The following is a 21,312-nucleotide window of genomic DNA, read 5'->3' as shown; positions in this document are numbered from 1 at the left end:
GCTTAATTGAAATATAATAATGCCTATATCATACTTTTAATTTTTTTTATCGAAAAAGGGACTGAAATTCCCTTTTTTTTTTTTGTTTTTGCATTTTTTTTTTACACTCGTATATGGTCATAATTTTGAAAAAAAGATAAAAAAATATTAATCCAGAAAGTGTTTTGTTTTTTTTTGGCTTAGAAGAAGTAGCATACATTATTGATCTATAAAAAGTAATTTTCTCAGTTGTCCAACTTTTTTTTGTGTGCATAGGCAGTGCATATTACTCACATGTAGCATGAGAGTAACACATTAGTTTTGCTATTTATTATTTTGAAAAATAACTTTTTGCTATTCATATTTCTTAGTTGTTCTGTTTTTGACATGATAATACTGAAAAAAAAAACATTTTTTAATATTAACCCTCTGTAGGCACACCTCTTTTTTGTGACGTGATAGGCACACGGGTGCGAATTTGGTTTATACTTTTCCATGTCGTTAGAACTTTTATCGGTCACAATATTTTATAGAGAATCAAGTATGAAATTGATGAAGAATATTCCGAGGAATTCGAAAATTGTATTCACAACTCCGAAAAAAAATATTTTCACCCTTATAAAGAGACTTTTGTGTGACCACTTTTTTGAAAAATCGTAATTTTTTTTTATTTTTGTCCAGCCAAATTCGCACCCGTGTGCCGACAGAGGGTTAATTTTCATAGCTTGGGCTCGAAAGGGTTATATACACTGTATAAGTATATTATACAGGGTGTCGGGTAGAAAATGGATAAGCCTAAAATGGCTGATAGGTGCACTTTTGACTGTTCTGAAACCGAGTATAGAAAAAGTTTATCGCAACCAGTTTAGAAAATATTAGCTTTTTTTCGTTCAGTGTACTTTAAATTTCATCATCTTACGTTTTCTTTAACCACAACCACAACCACAAATGAATGAATTAATGAATGTTATAAATTTCTTATTTTTATAATTTTCTACAATAATTGGCTCACTACATAAGAAGTTAAAAGTTTTTATAACTGTTGCATCTTTTCTTTAAAAATAAAATGCACGACTGGGTCGCAAGTACTTGCTCTTGTAGTTCAAAGTATCTTTATCTTAAATATCTATTGGAAATTTAAGATTTTGTGGAGAAAAAAAAAATAAAATAAAAAAAAAAAAAAATCGAAAGTTAAAAAAATTCAATTTTTAAAATATTTTTTGAAAAACTTTTTTTTTTAATTTTTTTTTACATTTTACACTTCAATACCTATGATGTTTGTAAATTTTGAATAAAATTGACTTATGCTTTGATGAAATATATAAACTTAAAAAACATGTCAATTTTTGAAAAACGGCAACGCCATATTTCCGTTCTCCGCATTTTTTGAGAAAAACTAAACACGCAGTTTTGTAAGAATCAATAATTCTATTACGTATACCAAATTTAGTCAAAATCGTTAGAGCCGTTTTTGAGAAAGTTGCAATACCTCGAAAACGTTATATGGGAGATATGCGTTAAAAAGGAGATATTAAAAAAATAAAAAAAATGGTCCTAGAGAATAACCTAAAAAGCATCTGTACCAAGTTTCAAGCAAATCCATTCATCCGTTTAGGCCCTAGCTCGATGTACAGATGGACGCACAGACGCACAGACGCACAGACCGACGCACAGTGTGGGAATTCGCGAATTTAGCGGAATAAAATTAATAACGCTTGCATTTTAAATTTTGTTGTAGTTTTTTTTGTGATTAGTTCATTGAATATGTGTATACAATCAAATGTAATTCACATTTTGCTGATATTTTATTTAAGTTTTTGTAAAATGAGCTTTGAAGTGACAGGTTATTTTCACCAAAAAGTACTTTTTTTTTGAAAATCATAATTTACAAAAAAAACTTTTGAGGAATGATTTATTGTTTAATTTTATGACAAATATGAATAAAATAAAGAAAAAAGTTAATTATTGTCAGAATTGACTAGGTTTTTTGCAAACCGATATGTCAATGACGTTGTTTATGAACTAAAGAAACTATTCTCTAAAAGGCTACTAAAACGTACAAGATACTATTTGAAAGGATGTTTTAAATTATGTAGCTTTATTTATGCACAATCAATGTTTTTTTTTTTAATTGGTAAGTGTTCTGTCACGAAATTTTTCTGCCATACATCATCAAGGATATCAATAATTAAAAGAACCGTAAACTTCCTGTCGAAAAAAAATCAGTTTAACTGGAATAGACAATTTGTTTTTACCAATCGTGTTATTCTTGTAAAATAAAAAGCCAATTTGAATTTATTTAATTGTTTTTGCTGTATTTTTTGTTTTTAATGTAAACAATTTCACCCTTACTAATTCCTTTTTCCACTTTTTCGCAAACTAATTTCATATGCAGTTGAAATTTCTTCAAAGCTAAATAAGTCTAACAGGCCTTGTACTTTCTTCTCCTTCATTTTTTCACAGCACTCATTAAATGATTTTCTAGATCTACCCACACTTGCAGAATTCGAAGGGGAAGGAATTTCGTAAAATATTTGCTGTGGTATTACTAAATAGCCACTGAGCCAGGAAGCATTTTTGCATTCAAAGCTTTCACGGTTCCTGTTTTTTGACCATAACTGATCTAACTTAAAACAAGTTGTCCTCACAGACGCCTTTAATGATTTAACTGCTTCTTCAGAAAACGTTATGTTACCAAAAACATTTAAAACAAATGACATAACTGCCTCAAAGCGCTTAATTTTTATTTTTGAGACCCAAACATCAAATATGTCCTTCTTTGTTATTTGGAAAGACATTCTTTAAATTATATAATACCGAAATATTTTGTTAAATTAAAAGGATAGTTTGCTAATTATTCAAATAACATACCACATTATAAAAAGACGGAAATTAATACTCCACAGTACATATACACACAATAACAAAACACAGCACTTATAACAAGTAAAATTAATTTTAATACCGATTTTCAAAGTATCAAATATCAAATTTTGTGAAAAATACGCGTTAATTGTTTTTTTTTTTATTAATTTATTTTTATTATTATAATTGGAACACCCTTTATCAGATGTAATACTTTTTTTTTTATTAATTGATAGTTTTCGTTTTTAATTTTTAAAATAACTTAATTCTTTTTTTTCTTACTGTTAACTTTGAATTTGAACACCCTGTATTTTTATTGGAACTATTTTAAAATCAAATTCACAAATTTTTTGAACACCCTGTGAAATAAAATAAAATGCACGACTGGGGCCGCACGTACTTGCTCTTGCAGTTCAAAGCCTTTTTATGTTAGCCTACTTGTAGGTTATTAGAGCTGCCTCTATATACATTTTTAAGAAATTTGGTTGATGTAGGGGAAGAGCCGGCATGGAGGCCAAATGTTAGTTAAATAAAATTTTTTTTTATTTTACTTGACTTTTTTGAAAAAAACTAAAAACGCAGTTTTACTGAAATTACTTTGAATATTACGTATGCAAAATTTTATCAAAATCCTTAGAGCCATTTTTGAGAAAATTGCAATAACTCCATAATGATGTACGGGAAGAGCCGACATCCGCGATTTAAAAAAATGTAAAGACCATATTTCCACTATCCGTATTTTTTGAGAAAAACTAAAAACGCAGTTATGTTAGAACTATATACAGCATTACGTGTGCTAAATTTAATCGAAATCGTTAGAGCCGTTTTCGAGAAAATTGCAATAACTCGAAAATTTTGTATGGGAGGTATATGTTCTAAGCGAGATATTAAAAAACAAAAAAAAACCAACCTTGGAAATTACGAAAAAAACATCCATACCAAATTTCAAGAAAATCCGTCCACTCGTTTAGGCTGTAGCTACTTGTACAGATGGACGCACGGACGCACCGACGCACCGACGCACCGACGCACCGACGCACAGACCGACGGACGTCATGACGAAACCCACTTTTTTGGGCTTCTCCATCATCGTAATGTTAGTTTTGATTAAAACCTCGAATTTTTTTTTTTACACGAAACCAATACTTGCCCTATTGAGCAAGTAAAAAGTTTCTAATTCTATAACATTCTTCTTCTAACAAAATACCAAAAAGTTATTCGATTTTTACGGTATGCCATCATTTTTTTTTTTTTGATGGTCATTTAGAAAAAAAAAAAAAAATATATCATAACAAAATTGGGGTGTCAAATTTTAGTGATTCCTGATAGATAATAAATCAAGCTTTGCATTGAATATTGTCTCTAAGCGGAATAACGCGGAATAACTAAAGTTTTGCTCTAACAAAGGTACAAAAATCGAAAAAAAACACATTTTTTTAACTTCAATCACCAAAACAAAAATGTAAAACACCCTGTGAAATAAAAAATTACTTAAATAATTATACCTTGATATTTAGAAAATATAAAAAAAATAAAACTTTTATTAAAACGCACACCAAACGCACGAGAAAAAATTAAGAGCAAAGTAATCTCTTTCACCAAATAAACAGAAAAAAAATCGCCAACTGCAACTTCGAAGCTATTTATTTTTGTTTACATGATTCCCACCTATCAATTCTTATGTTATCACTTTCTACAATCTATTAGCTTTAAGAAAAACCGGTTTTGGCATCAAACAAGACAAGTCATTTTTCGAATTAAATTCCGCTAAATTCGCGAAATCCCACACTGTGCGACGGACGGCATGACGAAAACCACTTTTTTGATCTTCTCCATCATCGTAATGTTGGTTTTGATTAAAACCTCAAATTTTTTTTTCTACACGAAACCAATACTTGCCCTATAGAGCAAGTAAAAATTTGAAATTTGTTTTTCGATGCAAAATGTAAAAAAAAATTATTAATATTATGATATTAAAAAATATTTCGTATTTTGACTTAAAAATTACCAAAAATCACCTTTTTGACTTTTTTATATTGAACATCTTGGCAATAATATGAGTTGATTTAGAGAATACTTTTTTCCAAATTATGTGTTGTTATTATTTAAATCTGGCAATGCCTAAAATTGAAAATTTATTCTTAGATTTTCTGACATTATGCGACACTCACATTAAGAAAAGTGTCTCTCAATTTAATTTAGTACTCAAACCATTGCAATTTTCAAAGTTAGTGCAGACAGTGACAACTGAAGAACCAAACTGTTGTTTTTGAGAAAAACGCATCGAAAAAAAAAATAATAATTACTTTGTCTTTGACTGTTGACAAATACTAAGTGTTTTCATTTTTTGAACAACAAGAGTAAAAACCCCCTTTTTCAAACCCAAAAAAGTGCAAAACTATCATAAGTGAACTGAGTAAGTGATTCATACAAAATAATCAAATAAAAAAAAGAAAATAATTCTATTTTCGTAATCCTCCACTAAAAACAGCAAATCTACTTTTCCCTTAAGCTAATCCCAATGAAAACATTTCAATTCAAAATATGGAAGGAATTTTTATTCGTACGCCGGTGTGCTGTGAATGTGTAGCTATTTTAAGAATTCCCTACAAGCATATTAAAAGGGCGACAATCATTTTCATTATCATGTTCAAAATAAAAAAAATAAAAAAAAAAAAAATTCCAAACATTCTCATCTCAAGTGTTTGTTTTTTCACTTAAAAAACATGAAATCAAATAAATTAGACCAAACAACTGTTGTTGTTTTGGAATTCTCACAAAATCACAACTCAAACCGGAACCGGATAAGGCAAGCCATGAAACATAATGTGCAAAAAAACACCCTTCAGTATATCGTCATTCCTCCACACAAATATACTCATTCCTAAATAAACCTTATTCCATTTGTGGGGATGAAGCAAAAAAAAAAAAATAATAAAGAAACAAAACAAGAAGAAAACATACAAAAAAAAAAATCAAACAATAGGTAGACATAGAACAGCAACCGAACAACCAAACAACTAAACAACCCCTTAGAGCCTGGCTGGCTTGTAGCTTGTACTGGCATTGAGACTGTTCGAGTCTGACTTTCTCTGAGTCGTCCTCTCCTCAACAAGTGTGCAATAAATTGTCTGTCAATAATGATTTCGTAATGCGATACACTTGTTACATTTCCACTCAATAAAAATCTACGAGCTGACGAACAACGGCAAGAAGAAGGTGCACAACTACGTCTTGAAGAGCGTGTGTATCGGTGTTGTTGAAGATAGTGGGGGCTTTGGGCTTAGGTATATATAAAATAAAACGGCAGGTTTGAGGAAAACACTTTTGCGGAAATTCAATTCCGGTTACCATTTTACTCACAAAATGCTCTTTGTATTCTGGAGAAGAAAAAAAGCAAAAAATAGAAGAAGAAGGCAAAAACACTTTTCTATAGAAGCTATAGCAAACTTGTATTGAATTTCATACCTATTCAATTGATAGGAGTTTACGAATTCCAGGGACGGATTTCATACATTTTCCTCATAGAGACGAAAATGAAAGTTCTATTCTCACTAAAACTCAAAGGAATCAAAATTTCTTTTGAAGAAGAGGCTTGAAAAAGAAATATTTCGTCAAATCACATCTAACATTCAAAATTTTTTCAAACCAGTTACCTACTTAATATTTTAGGGCAACAAATTTTCAGAATTCTTAATATTTTTATTTAGCTACTTTTAAGCGAAATTCATCAATTCTTTAATACTTTTGTTCATTTTTTACTTGCTCTATAGGGCAAGTATTGGTTTCGTGTCGAAAAAAAAATTGAGGTTCTAATCAAAACCAACATTACGATGATGGAGAATTCCGAAAAAGTGGGTCCCGCAATTCCGTCCGTGCGTCTGTGCGTCTGTGCGTCCATCTGTACACATTTTCACAGCCTAAACGGGTGGTTGGATTTTCTTCAAATTTGGTACAGATGATTTTTATGGAATTCTGAAAGTTGGTTTTTTTTTGTTTTTTTATATCTCGTTTAGAACGTATACCTCCCATACGAAAAAATACGATATTACGAATTTCTCGAAAACGGCTCTAACGATTTTGGTTAAACTTTGTATACGTAATATTTAAAGCAGTGGCAATAAAACTGCATTTTTATTTTTTCTCAAAAAAGTCAAATAACAAAAACATTTTTTTTCATTTAACAAAATTTTGCCCTAAATGTCGGCTCTTCCCCAATATCAATTTTTTAAAATTTAGATCCAGCTTTTAAAATCTACAAGTAGACTAACATAAAAGAGCTTTGAACTGCAAGAGCAAGTACGTGCGACCCCAGTCGTTCATTTTATTTTAAATTATATTTGTAGACACTTTTCAAATTCGCCCTTTCGCCTTTTTTCTAAAATACATATCTGTCCAAATCCTTCCCTGTGGAATCGAAAGTAGGGTGGCTGGAGTATCATCCATCTATATTTTCACTCAAATCCCCCTCCATTTATCTAGAGGCACAATAAATTGGTCCTGGTTGTGAAGAAGAACTGCTGCTGCTTCTGTTTAGTCCTTGGAAGTATACAAGGATAAAGCAATTAAGTCAGTACATCAATGAAATTCGAGTTGAGTTTATGAGTCATTTTGGGCCATTTTGATTTGATTCAAACCAAAAAAGAAAAAGGCAAAAAGGGAAAATGAATGTTCTGACACATATTTATCTTGTTGAAGAATCTGAAGAAGAAGACGAATGTCTGCGTTAATTGATAACGTTTTGTCCGCCACTGATTGTTATCTCGTCTACTTTGTGGTTATTATTTTTTTTTTCTTGTTTTTCCGTAGTCCTTGAAATATTCCTTAATCATGGTTTAGCAAACTACTTACAGTTAATCCATGTCTTTGTCTTCTTCTTCTTCGTCTGTGTTGTTGTCGTCTTCATCATCAACGTTCTTCGTTCATTCTCCAGTTAAAAAGAAACAAAGCCGTAGTAATGATGATGTTGGCGATAATGACAACATTCACAGTTCCAAGGCTTCGCCTTCCATTTGCCTATATAATGCCACTAATTTTATCGGATTATGTCAAACGTTTTTAGATAGTTTTTGAGTGACTTTAACCAAAGTCATACTGCTTATCGTTGGTTACGCTATACCGCACCATCATCGCATCGATTGCTGGTGTGTGTCATTAAAATGGTGGTTGGACTTTTAGATGGCTTAGTGGTTTGAAACACTTTACAGAGAGCTTATAGGAGGTTTTTGCAATTTGAGTAGTTTCAATTTCACTTTAAACTGTTTTTTTTTTTTAAGACGACAACATTGACAGGAAATGGGTGTTGTGGTATAGGTTGGAATGCGATTATTAATGGAAAACATTTTTCTTTTCTTTTTTTTTATATGAATCATGTCTGAAGAGATTACATTTATATTTTAACAGAAGGACATTAACAAAGAATCTTTTGGAGACATATTCTAGCGAGAAAAAGGAAGGGTTAAAATAATGAATACCTATTTAAATTGTTAATTTCATTTAAAAGCTGTCAACAGAACGATAAAACAGCGAAGGACTGATATGATTTTGATTAAAACTTGCTTGGATTTTTACTAGGTTATACACTTACCTGTTATATGAAACATAATATGGTTGTAAATAATATGGTTGTTCAGGTTTTCTCTCAAATGACTCTTCCGTTTTACATACATAATTTAAATTATCTACAATTTAATTGGATACAAAATTAAAAAAAAAAAACAACACATTTTTGAACTAAAAAAAAAATAAAGTGGAAATTGGATCTAGTTTGAAATTTTGTTTTTAGATAATGATAAATGGGCCATTCCATCGTCACGGGATTGAGCATTTGTACATGATGAGTTAATTATTTCTGTTTCAAAATTTACACATAATTGTACAATTGTTCCTCATTAAACTCTCCAAAGAAAAAGCATATGACAACTTAAATATTTTTGAAAATATACAGTGGTTTTTCTAGAAAGTAAAAAAAAGGAGGGTATTTTTTTCAAAATTTCGAAAAATCCGATTCTGTATTCAGTAATTTGAAATTGCCCGAACGAAGTTGTTACAGTGAAAAATTAAACTGTATTAAGTATTGAAAACTTGAAAACTAGAAAAATCATCACTTTTGTTTTAATTCATAAATTTGAATTTTAAGTACAGCTTAGAAAAATAAATACACAAAAATAAATATACAAAATTTTGGCGACATGCTTGGCAGTGTTCTTTCGGGTCCCAATTTTTTTAAAACTTTTTTTTTAAAGGTTATCAAAAAAAAAAAATTAAAAAGTGGTCAACAGTGGTCATTTAAATTAAAAAGAAAAATTTGACACTTTTTAAGGTCAGGTATATACAGCTTAAAAAACATTTTAGTTTCCTTACTTAAGTCTTAAAAAATGAATTGAAGTTCTTAACAAAATCTAGGAATAAAATTTTTTGTTCAAAAATATTTTTTCTTTCAATTTTCAAAGATTGCCACTTTGAAAAACGCAATTGTCAGGAAAATAAAATGCACGACTGGGGTCGCACGTACTTGCTCTTGCAGTTCAAAGCACTTTTATGTTAGTCTACTTGTAGATTTTAAAAGCTGGCTCTAAATTTAAAAAAAAATTGATATTGAGGAAGAGCCGACATTTAGGGCATGAAAAAAATTTTTTTTTGTTATTTGACTTTTTTGAGAAAAAATAAAAATGCAATTTTATTGCCACTGCTTAAAATATTACGTATACAAAGTTTAATCAAAATCGTTAGAGCCGTTTTCGAGAAATTCGCAATATCGTATTTTTTTGTATGGGAGGTATACGTTCTAAACGAGATATAAAAAAACAAAAAAAAACCAACTTTCAGAATTCTATAAAAATCATCTGTACCAAATTTTAAGAAAATCCGTCCACCCGTTTAGGCTGTGGAAATGTGTACAGATGGACGCACAACCGCACAGACGCACAGACGTACAGACGCACGGACGGAATTGCGAGACCCACTTTTTTGTAATTCTCCATCATCGTAATGTTGGTTTTGATTAAAACCTCAAATTTTTTTTTCGACACGAAACCAATACTTGCCCTATAGAGCAAGTAAAAATTATTATAAAAAAAAAATATTTAAAAAAAATTTTAAAAAGGAAATAATCGTCGCTTTCAAGGCAAAGTAGCATAAGTCGAGATTTGTCATTTTTTAGTTTAGAGCACCGAACTGATTAAAAAAAAAACGCATTTTTTTCTGTGTAATCAGAGCTTTCCTACTTCTTCTAGGTTCTCTGTTAATTTCCAAAAATATCCCTGTCATTTTGTATTATATTAATGGCATTTCTTTAGCTATGCTGTTATCGTCGATAGGATTGGTTTTGTTTTTTTTTTTTCGAAGAAAACGCACAACTAAAAAAAATTTTAAATAGTAAAAGAGCAAACCTATAATATCTTTTCATCATTTCGGCATTTTTACTTGCGATTTAGGTACTATAGGGCAAGTTTAGGATTCGTAAAAAAAATCGAACTCGAGATAACAATTTTACATGACATTACGATGATGGAGAATGCCAAAAAAGTGGGTCCGGCAATTCTGTCTGTCTGTCCGTCTGTCTGTCTGTCTGTCTGTCTGTCTGTCCGTCTGTCTGTCTGTCTGTCTGTCTGTCTGTATGTACCTCGAGCTACAGCCTAAACTATTCGAGTGATTTTGTTCAAGCTTGGTATTTAAGAGTTTTGGGTGATTCCCTAGGCGACAAATTGAAATTTTTTTTTTAGAACCAAAACTAACGGTACCTGTCATATAACGGAAATAGAAAAGTTAATTTTTTTCAGAAACGGCTCTAACGATTTTCATTAAAATTTTTGAGTGTAGCAATACACATAAGAGCCAACTTTCTAAATAAAAAAAATATTTTTTTTACCGTTATTAACGGTACCTGTCATATAACGGTTTTTTTGATTTATGAATATCTCGTTCAAGAATACCCCGATTTCAACGAAAATTTTTATACAAAATATTTTAGGTAAAGGTAATGTTAAAAATTTAGAAAATTTTCAAAAAACTCATTTTTGGATTTTTAAAAAATATTTCAAAATTTTTTTTTGCAAAATCAATTTTTTGAAAACGTGTTTATGAAAAATTTTAAAATTTCGTTTTTATGCGTAAGTAAATTATTACTTCAAAATGGCATAACAACTTTTTTTTTTAAATGTCAGAAATTTTTTATATATAAAAAATTATTTTTTTAAAAAACGGCTCTAACGATTTTTGAAATTTTTTTTCTAAAAATTCCCTTTTATACAAGATGTAAACTGGCATACTTGGTTTTTGTGAAAGATCATTTAAAACGATATTTAATTAATTATAAAAAACAGATTTTATTTTTTTTTTAATTTCTTGAAAATATCAAATTTTAAATTTTCTTAATTTTCTTGAATAAAAAGCTTTAACATTAGAGTAACTTAAAGCATAAGAGCAAGTACGTGCGACCCCAGTCGTGCATTTTATTTTTGTTTCATATGGTTTGTAAGTCCGGTTCTGTAACTGCGTTAAAAAAATGAATTTAAATAAGTTTTTGTTTATGTTTTTCGTGTATGCTAAATAAAATTGAGTTATTAAATAAATAAAATTGAGTTAAAATATGTAATATAATATTTTTATATTTTTAGTTTTGTCTTTTAATAACTTTTTCCATAGCAGAAAAAACAGTGTCGAAAATAGTCCTATTTTTTCGAAAAAACGGCATAATTCCAAACTATTTTTTTTTAAATACCTTTTGCGTTTTCTATAAAACTTATTATACAATCTCATAGCAAAATAAGCAAATTCTGACTTATGCCACTTTGCCGTGAAAGCGACGATATTTAGATGATAAGTCATCTACGAAAATTGGGAAAAAAACATTTTTTGATAAAAAAATATTTTTTTTAATCAAAAATTAAAACATTGGTAAGGATTGCCAAAAAAAGTTAAAGGATTGTCAATGATATGAAAGTGTAGCATATTAAACAAAGATATAAAATTTGAGAAAAAATAAATTGGACGACATTTTTCTTTTTTGTATTTTATTTTTTAAAAAATGTTCGAAAACTTTTAATATTCCAAAAAAGTTGGCAAATTATTTTTGTATGTATTTTGACAAGTTTATGACAGAAATGGGTCTCTTGCAATGCAAGTTTTCTCAACTTTACTTTTACTTTTTTAGTGGTCTCTGATAAAATTTCTTAATATACTCTTCTATTTTTCTCAAACGATTTTGAAAATACTGTATAAAATTTAAATTTGTATTATATCAACAAGACCCTATTGTCCATTTCCTAACCAAATGCCAATTAAGTCCTCCAATATTATTTGATTCAATCAAGATTTAAAGACTCAAGTACCTATTTTCTTCTACACTTTCAAAATTAATGACTACTTAAATTAAACACATAAAACTGTGATTAAAAGCCAAATTAAAAGAAAACTCGTTATTACACACATAAGTACACAAGTAGGCAACAGCGAGCTGCCTTATTCTTGTTTGCTCAGCATAAATTTTGTTAACAGCTTAATACGAAAAAAAAATATAACAAAAAACAAACACATTCTCCATTAAAGCCTATGACCAAATTTTATGACCATCAGCAGCATACTCGTATACAAACGCCCCAAGCATCACTTTAATCTTGATTCACTGACATAAACCCGATTAAAGTGATTCGACCATCTTAATACCTCAACGCGTTCCTTTCCCTCAATTACTCTTACCACTTACTCATCTTTTGATACAACACAACGACGAAACAACAACAAGATTTAATATACACAAACCGTCGTCGTCGTGTTGGTCGTTGTGTCGGTGGTTCAGGATCTACGCACCTCTCACAAATACGTGAATTTACGACAAGCTGAGATTATAACATAACAATTCACGGCAACAACATAAAATCACCATCCCACCGCTGGCTGTTGTGATGGACGACGACGACATCCTTGCCAAGGACGAAGAAGATACCCACCCCCCATTCAACCAAATACCACCCCCAAACACCTTTCCCTTTATGACACACGTTGGCTGATGCGAGATATGTACACCGACACACAGAGGATAGGGAGGATTAACAAAGGGATAATTTAGGGATGACATCATAATAGAAAGCCGAGTAAAATGACTTTAGCAGCGGGATACTTACTCGTATTTGCTTTCATAGCTTCCCTCTTGCAAGCGTTTCGGCTTTATTTTCCGCCTTTTTTTTTGCAATTTTTACAAGCAATTTATTGTCGTTGTTGAGTATTTTTTGTCCTCCGCTTACGTTCCACTGAGAGGAGGTGGTAACTCCTGTTGCTTTACAAAGAAAACACATGAATTATTCAAAAGAAAAACCTCTCTCTTGTCCGTTGTATCTTTATCTTTTTGAGGAATAAAAAAAAACAAAAAAAAAAAACAGTTTAACAATGAAAATGCCATTAAATAGCCCGCCCTCCGATTTACCGCCTTTTTAAAATACACACACAACTTTTAGACATCACAAAGAAGAAAACACATTTGCATAATGACCAAAAGTGAGTTCCAGTTTATACAAACTGCACGCTACGCGTCAGCCTTCTCTCTCTCTAAAGGACGAACCTATATAACTTTTTTCTTGTGCTCCCTTTTACCCATCCCCTGATTATATCCACTTCAGTGCCAAAGTCCTGCTGCTCGATATATCCAGTTGCTGGTTTTTATATACACAAACAAAGCACTATCCACCGTCGGCGAATAAACAAAGCGTCAACATAAAAAATGTTTTTAATAACCTCTGTCCCCTCGAATAAAACAAAAATACAAAAATTAAACAAAAAACAACAACAAAAAACAGGATAAGACTATGAAAAAAAAGGAACAACAAGAAACAAAAAAATTGAAAAGCCCCAAAAAGTTGTTAAAACGATTTCCCAGATAACAAAAACCAGAGACCCAGAGATGATGGGAAATATCAAATTATGTCAGCAATTCCCCGGCCTATTCGCGGCTTAAGGCTCGAGGGTTTGTTCTTCCATTGAAGAGGACATTTGCGAGGATGCGGATATACTCACTGTTGTGTTGATTCACAGCGGCAGAAAAATAGTGGCAAGGTGGTTTGGTTGGGATTGTTGAATGCGCCGTAGGATGAAGGGAGTAGTGATGAAAGCGGTGGCAGCGTTGAAATGTAATCAATTTTTTTGTTTTGTTTTCGCGATGAAATTCGATGATGACGAGTCTTTTGCAATAATTCGTTTGGAGTTTTTTTTTTTTCTTTTTGTTTTCATTTCAAATGCCGTCGTAGGTGAAAAAGGTCTATGGGTTAAGGGGAATTTCATCAGAAAATGGAAATGAAATTTATTTTTCTATCATTTTTTTGTTCCGAAAATCTCAAGATCAGAAACAGAAATTCCAAAAATTTATTAAAAAAAAACTTACATAATTAAACAAAATTTTGAAAATGAATTATTTAGGATTGAAAACTGATAAGCATCAAAACTATTTTTTTTTTTTTTTTCAATTTTAAAGTTTAAATTCAGGCGGTCACTGTGGCGTATGCGTAATATTTTGTTTGAATAATTTTTACTGCATTCGATTTTCTCCGTTTAAGAGACAAGTAATGAAATCTTACGGACCAATTTTATGACCATTACCATTTTGGATGTAAAAAATCGTTATTAAAGGATCTAAGGCTTCAAAACACGTTTTCGACACTCAGCCATTTTTTAAATGATATAAATATATTGTTGAAGGCTTTGACAAAAAAAGTATTCTTTCTAACGGTTTTTAAATTTATATACACTTGAGAGTAAAAGTATGGAACCACTACCTATTGATAAAATCATCTTATATTTTATAGCCTTAAACTTTGAACTTTGTAAGCACATAAAAAACATTGCATTGTTTTCTCGTTTTCCGTCGTTATTTCAAAGAATGAAACATTTACTAATTTTAATTTGACACAGTTCCTATAGAGCGAGAGCCAACGACATATTGAATAAAGTCACCCAAAAAATGTTAAAAGGCATATTAATAAAAAGGTCTTAACCAGGCCCGAATTCTTTTGTCTGGCAGCATTTTTTTGGTTTTTCAAAAAAAGTTGCTTAAGTTTTTAAGACTTTTTATATTATAGAAACTTAGAAAATGTAAATATATAAAAACAAAAAAAAAAAAAAAAAATTCATTTTTCAAAAAAATAAAACAATATCTGAAATCAAATCGCCCCACAAAACAAGTACGCAGTTTTATTTGATATATTAAGGTGCATTTTTAGAAAAAAATTTTTCAAAATCGTTAGAGCCGTTTTTTTAAAAACTAATTTTTTATAATATAATAAATAATTAATAATTTTTTTTAAAAAAAGTTTTAAAATAAAATTGGTATGCCATTTTGTAGAAATCACTAATCAACATCTAAAAACAAAATTTCAAAAAATTCAATCTCCCGTTTTCGAAAATTTGATTTTTCAAAAAAAATTAAAAATTTTTTTTAAAAATCCAAAAATTATTTTTTTCAAAATTTTATTATTATATTTAAAGTATATAAATGCTTTTGAATAAAAAATTTCGTTGAAATACAATAAGCAGTTTAGCAGAAAATCCGATTTGAAAAAAGCGGTCCTATGGCAGGTACCGTTAATATTGATTTTCAAAAAAAAAAAATTTTCTTCAAAAGATAGACCTCATTTAAAAACTAACATTTGAATTTTTTTAACAAAATCGTTGGAGCCGTTTTCGTGAAATTAAACTTTTCCGAAATTTTTCAAATATATTTTTTAGCGAATGTTACATTTTTGTTTTTTATTAATTCTTAAAAATTTTACATATTTTTTATAATTTCACTGTGCAAGTTTTTTCAAAAATTTTTTTGAGACAAGTGCGCTGGTTCCCCCTATTTCGGACCTGAGAAATCGATTGGCATCATTAGTTTTTCGATTTATCGGTACGACTTCGAACGAATTTTTTTTCAGAAGTTTTTTCAATAATTTTGAGAATTTTTCCCTTATTTATTGGAATCAAACGTTATTTACCAGCAGTATTAAACAAATAAATAATTTTATGCAATTTATTTAACAATTTAGCAAGTTTTTGTTGAAAAAATTCAAAAAAATTGGTTTTGTTTGCATTTTTATCGTTTTATTATGTTTTAGTGGAGTAACTAAAGCAAATTACAGATCCAATTTTGATAATTTCTGTTCTCTAACGTCGGTTATCAAAAATACTTTAAAATCTATGTCTTAAAAACTGCCGGTGTTGCCGTTTAGTTTTTTAAACTAAAAATAAATTTTTTTTCAAAACTTTTTTTTTTTAATTTCATAAATAAAATGTTGTATAAGGATTACCTAGATTATTTACAGAAAAAAATTACATTGGAGTGAATTATAAGATTAAATCGTTTAGGCGGTAGAAGCAATTTTCTCACAAATCGGCTTCAAATGTAAAAAAACACATCGGCATCACATTCTTTACTAAGATATACATTTTCACAAAGCCAGTAGTTTATGCTGGTAGTTAATAACGTTTGAGCAGAAAAAATAGCAAAATAAACAAGAAAAATTACTTTAAACCGGGCAAAATGCTTAAAATTATTGAAAAAAACTTCCGAAACAAAATTTTGTTCGAATCGTACCGATAAATCGAAAAACTAATGATGCCAATGGATTTCTCAGGTCCGAAATAGGGGGAAACAGTCAACAGCGCACTTGTCAAAAATTTCGACTTGCACAGTGTTTTTTTTTTTTAATAAAAAAATTTGAAATTCTATGGAAGCGACGGGGACATTTTGTTTTTTTGCATTTTGTTTTTTTGCCCAAAAAAATTGTGGGCCAGAGCCAGTTTAGAGCCTTCTCGTGTTGTAAAAAATATGCATCTTTAATGCTTAGGCGATCGTTGGAAAATTAATAAATATTTTTTTTATTTTGCCTAAATTGACACTTTTAATTAATTAGCGGAATATACCATAAAATTTAAAAAGATAAAAATTCTGTTTAAAATTAATATTTTTCACTTTTTGTGATGTTTTTTTTTTAAATTTTTTTTTTCTTCGAATTCCACGAACAATATATTTATGTAGATTTAGATACCTTTTTGGTATAATTCCCTTACACCATCATTTTGAGAATGATAATAAAATCCCTTGATCAAAGAAAACAGGAAAATGAAATTCAGATTCAGTATAACGACACACACACACACACACACATACATCGAACACGCAAAGTGATTTTCTTTTGTTAAAAAAGTTTCCCTTCAGGACGCATAACATTTTATGACTTAAGACGAAAAATTGATTCAATTTGATGTCGCACCCAAGCAGATATGCTGTGGCATCGAGAGAGAGTGTCTCTTCCTTCCAAAACAACAACACACAGGTGCGCGACAGGTGCGTATATAGCAACGACCTTAGACACTCTCAAAATATTTTTTTTTTTTTATTTTTTTTTTACATAACAAAAGCAAAATGATTACATCTTGTTCTTTTTTTGGTGCGGGGGTGGTGTAGTATACAACCCCCAAATCTCTCTCTCCCTTCAATGTTCTCTTTTTTTATTGACGAATTTCAAACTCAAACCGGAGAAAAACCCGTCTGTATTAATCGTGTACTTTTCTCCTTTGTGCGGATTAAGTCGTTTCTATGTCAGATTCGTTTTTGAATCCCCGAGTTAAAGTGGATTTATTCGTGGTGTAACTGTCAATGCCATTATCCTTTTGGTGTGGTGTTAGGTCCTTAAGTGGCTTTTGGGTTCACTGGGGATTTTAACTCTCGATGAGTTTGGTACTTCTGTTTTTTTTTTTTTTTTGGTGTAAAAGTAGGTAGGTATGGTTTACTTCATTGTTTGATGAGATGGATATCTTTCAGTAGAAGGGCGGCATTCGCGTTTTTTTGTTTGTTTGTTTTTTTTTTTGTTGGTGTGGTAACTTGTTGTGATGGAATCTTTTTCAGATAAATAAAAAATGTTTTTTTTTTTTTACAATTTTTTTATTTGTTTGTTATGTCAGCATAAGGTTCTTTACTGCCGAACAACAAAGCTCAAACATTCAGTAAAAGTGCAAAAGTGAGTTAGAGTACAGAGGTTTTATTATTTTTAAGGTAATAAAGTTTAAAATCTGGAGAGAGGTGTTATATTGAGGAGAAGTATATATGAACTTCTACATTGTACAATTCTACATTTATAAATACATATGTCGTTAAATGAAATTCTTTCAATTAGCTACATTGTATTTCAGAAACTTCACTTTTTAACTTAAAGACAAAAATAGTCCTTAAGAAAATTTTTTAAAAATAATTTAAATCAGAGTTCTTATACACTAAATAAAATGTTCAACTGGGGTCGCACGAACTTCCTCTTATGGTTAAATTACTCTAATGTTAAAGCTTTTGATTGAACAAAATTAGGGAAAATTTGATGTTTTTAAAGAATTTCATATGTAAAAAAAATAACCTTTTTAGAATTGACTAAACACCGTTTTAAATGGTCTTTTACACAAAGCAAAGTATGCAATTTGATTTCTTATAAAATAAAAATTTTCCAACATTAAAAAAAAAGATTGGTAGGTATGCCATTTTGAAGAAATAATTAATTTACACATAAAAACAAAATTTCAAAATTTTCCACCAACCCGTTTTCAAAAAACTGATTAAAAAAAAATTGAAATAATATTTATAAATCCAAAAATGTGGTTTTTGAAAACTTTCTAAAATTTTAATACCCAGGGAAAAGTGGCCTAAAATGGCATTCCAAGGTAAAATGGCCCCGTTTGCTAGAAATCGTAGAATCGAACATAATTAGAAAGTTTTATGAACTCGATTCTTTAGTTAATCTGGAAAAACCGACACATACGAAATTTTAGCAACTTCAAGCCATTATTTGAAATATGACAGGTCAAACTGTCTCTTACCACCTCAAAAAGTACACTCGTTAAAATTTTGTGAATTTTTGTTTTGCAAAAAAATAGTTTAAAAAAATGGTATTTTGGAAAAAGAAGTTATTATATGTATGCATGAAGTATTTCTAAATAAATTACTGGTATAAAACATAAATTCAAAAAACCCCAAATGGGCAAAATGGCCTACTTATTACTCGGGTAAAATGGCATACTTACTTTCACATTTTCATTTTTTGACAGTGAAAATGGTTGCTAAACATAAACGATCTATACTCTACAGAGAGGAAGTCCTGGACTGAGGAAAGTAGGTATACTTGATTCCCTCCAAAATCTGGAAAAAAGCATCCAAAACATTCGAAGTTCAAAAACTTCAGAGACGAGTAACCAACGTGAACAGGGTTTTGAATGACTCGCAGAAAGATTTGTTCCAAGGAAATGGAAAAGTAGCCTTTTGACTCGATTTTTCATTAAAAATCACGTATGTTTGGACAGTGTGCCATTTTACCCGTCTAGTAGACGTCTTGAAAATTAAAAAATTTAAATACTTTTTGGAATTTTTTTAACTCGCAAAACAAAAAAATGTGAGAGTAATATTTTAAACTTTAAAAAGTATATAGCATTTAAGTTTGAATGTTACTTTTTTTTTGAGATATGAGACATTTTCCTTAGGGGGGACATTTTAGGCCACCTTCCTCTATTATCCTTACTAAACGCTTTTGTATAAAAATTTTCGTTTAAATCGGGTCAATATTGTACGAGATATTTAAAAACCAAAAAAAAAAAAAAAAAACTAAAACGTTCTATGGCAGGTACCGTTAATAACGGTACAAAAAATAATATTTTTATTTCAAAAGCTGGATTTTATATGTAACACTAGGTACACACAAAAATTGTAATCAAAATCTTTAGAACCGTTTTTGAAAAAATTAAATTTTCTATTTCCGTTATATGGCAGGTACCGTTAGTTTTGGTCATAAAAAAATTTAAATTTCACCTCTAAGAAATCACCCAAAGCTGCTAACTACCAAGTTTGAAGAAAATCACTTCACTCGTTTAGGCTGTAGCTAAATGAACATATATACAGACAGAAAGACAGAATTGCCAGATTTACTTTTTGGGCATTCTCCATCATCGTAATGTCATGTCCCTATTAAGGCTCATCACTTCTGGTAGAGGTATTAAATAAAAACTTAGTCCAAAAGCGCCATCATCCAGCCCAGAAAGTCGTAAGGGTGTCCCGACAAGAGGCTTTTTTGTCAGCTGTAGGCTCTGAAGATTGCGGTATAGTCTAAAGTCTATATTAATGTATGCTAAAAACAAACAAACTCATGACTTTTGATTAGGGGTGTGCTAAAGAGCAATTTTTAAAGAGCAGTGAGCAGCATATAAAAAGAGCAGCTATTAATATTAGTTGCTATTTAATCACTCTTTGAATAGCAGTTATTCCCAATTCCCACAAGTAACTCTTTAATTTCTCTTTGATTTGAAATATGATTGAAAATATGAAATATCAAGTATATAAAATGAAATATAAAAAAAAAAGAATGCTTTGAATGCCTGCACTGAAACAATGGAACTCCAAATTGATTTTCTCTGTTTCCTCATCGTCATAGTACCTAAACTTTTCTCTACGTCTTTGCCTTTTAAATCGTTAATCAAATTATTTGATATGAAGAATAGATTGCTCACAAAAAAGCAGTGAATATTAGAGCCGAGGATATTTTTTGATAAAGAGCAGTAAATTTTTACAAAAGAACAAAGATCAATTATACTTGAAAAATGTGAAATTTAAAAGAGCATAGAACAGCTCTACTTCTGACGCTAGAAGGCGCTATACTCAATGATATAATACCATAAAAAATAAACAAAATTTATTTTGAAAACTTAACATCCTAGAAATTTTAACAGAAAATAAAATCACAACTCCACTATAGTCTGAAGGTGTAATAAGCTTTTAAGTACATTGTACGTGCGTTACGTTTCAATTCTAAACAAAACTTACTTTATCCTTTTGTAAATGCAATCAAACAGGAAAATCTGTTTTAAGTGCGCCAGAGTTCATACTGGCGAATAAGTTCGTGGAATTTCCCAAAAGCATTTGCGCCTTCATCCTGTATGAAAATAAATTGCAATTCATCAACAAAAAAAAAAACAACTTCACAAAATAATAATTTTAATGCCATCACTCTGTCTGTGCTTTGAATAACTTATGATGAATATCTCCATGAAAATGATGATAGTCACCACCGCTTCGCCACATTAGACAGTTCGTCTATAGACTTCCTGCTCCTGTTTTCGTGTCGTGGGGTTAGAGTATTCAGTATAGTGTCGTTGTTTATAGTTTCAATTTCACGATGAAAAGTTCTCTATGCATAAAATCTGAGAGCTTTAGAAATGAAACATTTATTTTTGCTTTCAACACAATACTCTTATAGAGTGTGTTCACCACGCTACTAACGACTGATAATTGAAAGAGTGACGGGCTCTGACATCGCACTCTTCTCTGTCGACACGTAGACGGAAATTGTTTCAAAATGCTATAATTCAGTTCATTAATTTTCAATCCCTGTGCCAATGCCACCACTATCATCACAGACCTTATACCTTCGCGCCACGGGATGATGGTTGTTTTTGGATGATATTGTC

At 30.2% G+C, this 21,312-nt stretch overlaps 1 protein-coding gene across 1 annotated transcript in view; it reads left to right on the top strand.

Moving 5' to 3' along the window:
• The first annotated feature begins 5,052 nt into the window (after positions 1 to 5,052).
• Positions 5,053 to 21,312, top strand: part of LOC129909144 (L-lactate dehydrogenase-like) — a 73,609-nt gene continuing 57,349 nt past the window's right edge. Inside the window, exon 1 of the mRNA XM_055986124.1 lies at positions 5,053 to 5,260. The gene's annotated coding sequence lies outside the window, so the exon portion shown is untranslated. The remainder of the gene's footprint in view (positions 5,261 to 21,312) is intronic.

Source organism: Episyrphus balteatus, chromosome 2 (assembly GCF_945859705.1).
Source record: "Episyrphus balteatus chromosome 2, idEpiBalt1.1, whole genome shotgun sequence".
In the NCBI taxonomy this organism is placed as follows: Eukaryota; Metazoa; Arthropoda; class Insecta; order Diptera; family Syrphidae; genus Episyrphus; species Episyrphus balteatus.
The sequence above is the reverse complement of the archived record's forward strand: the minus strand, read 5'-3'. Positions and strand labels throughout refer to the sequence as shown.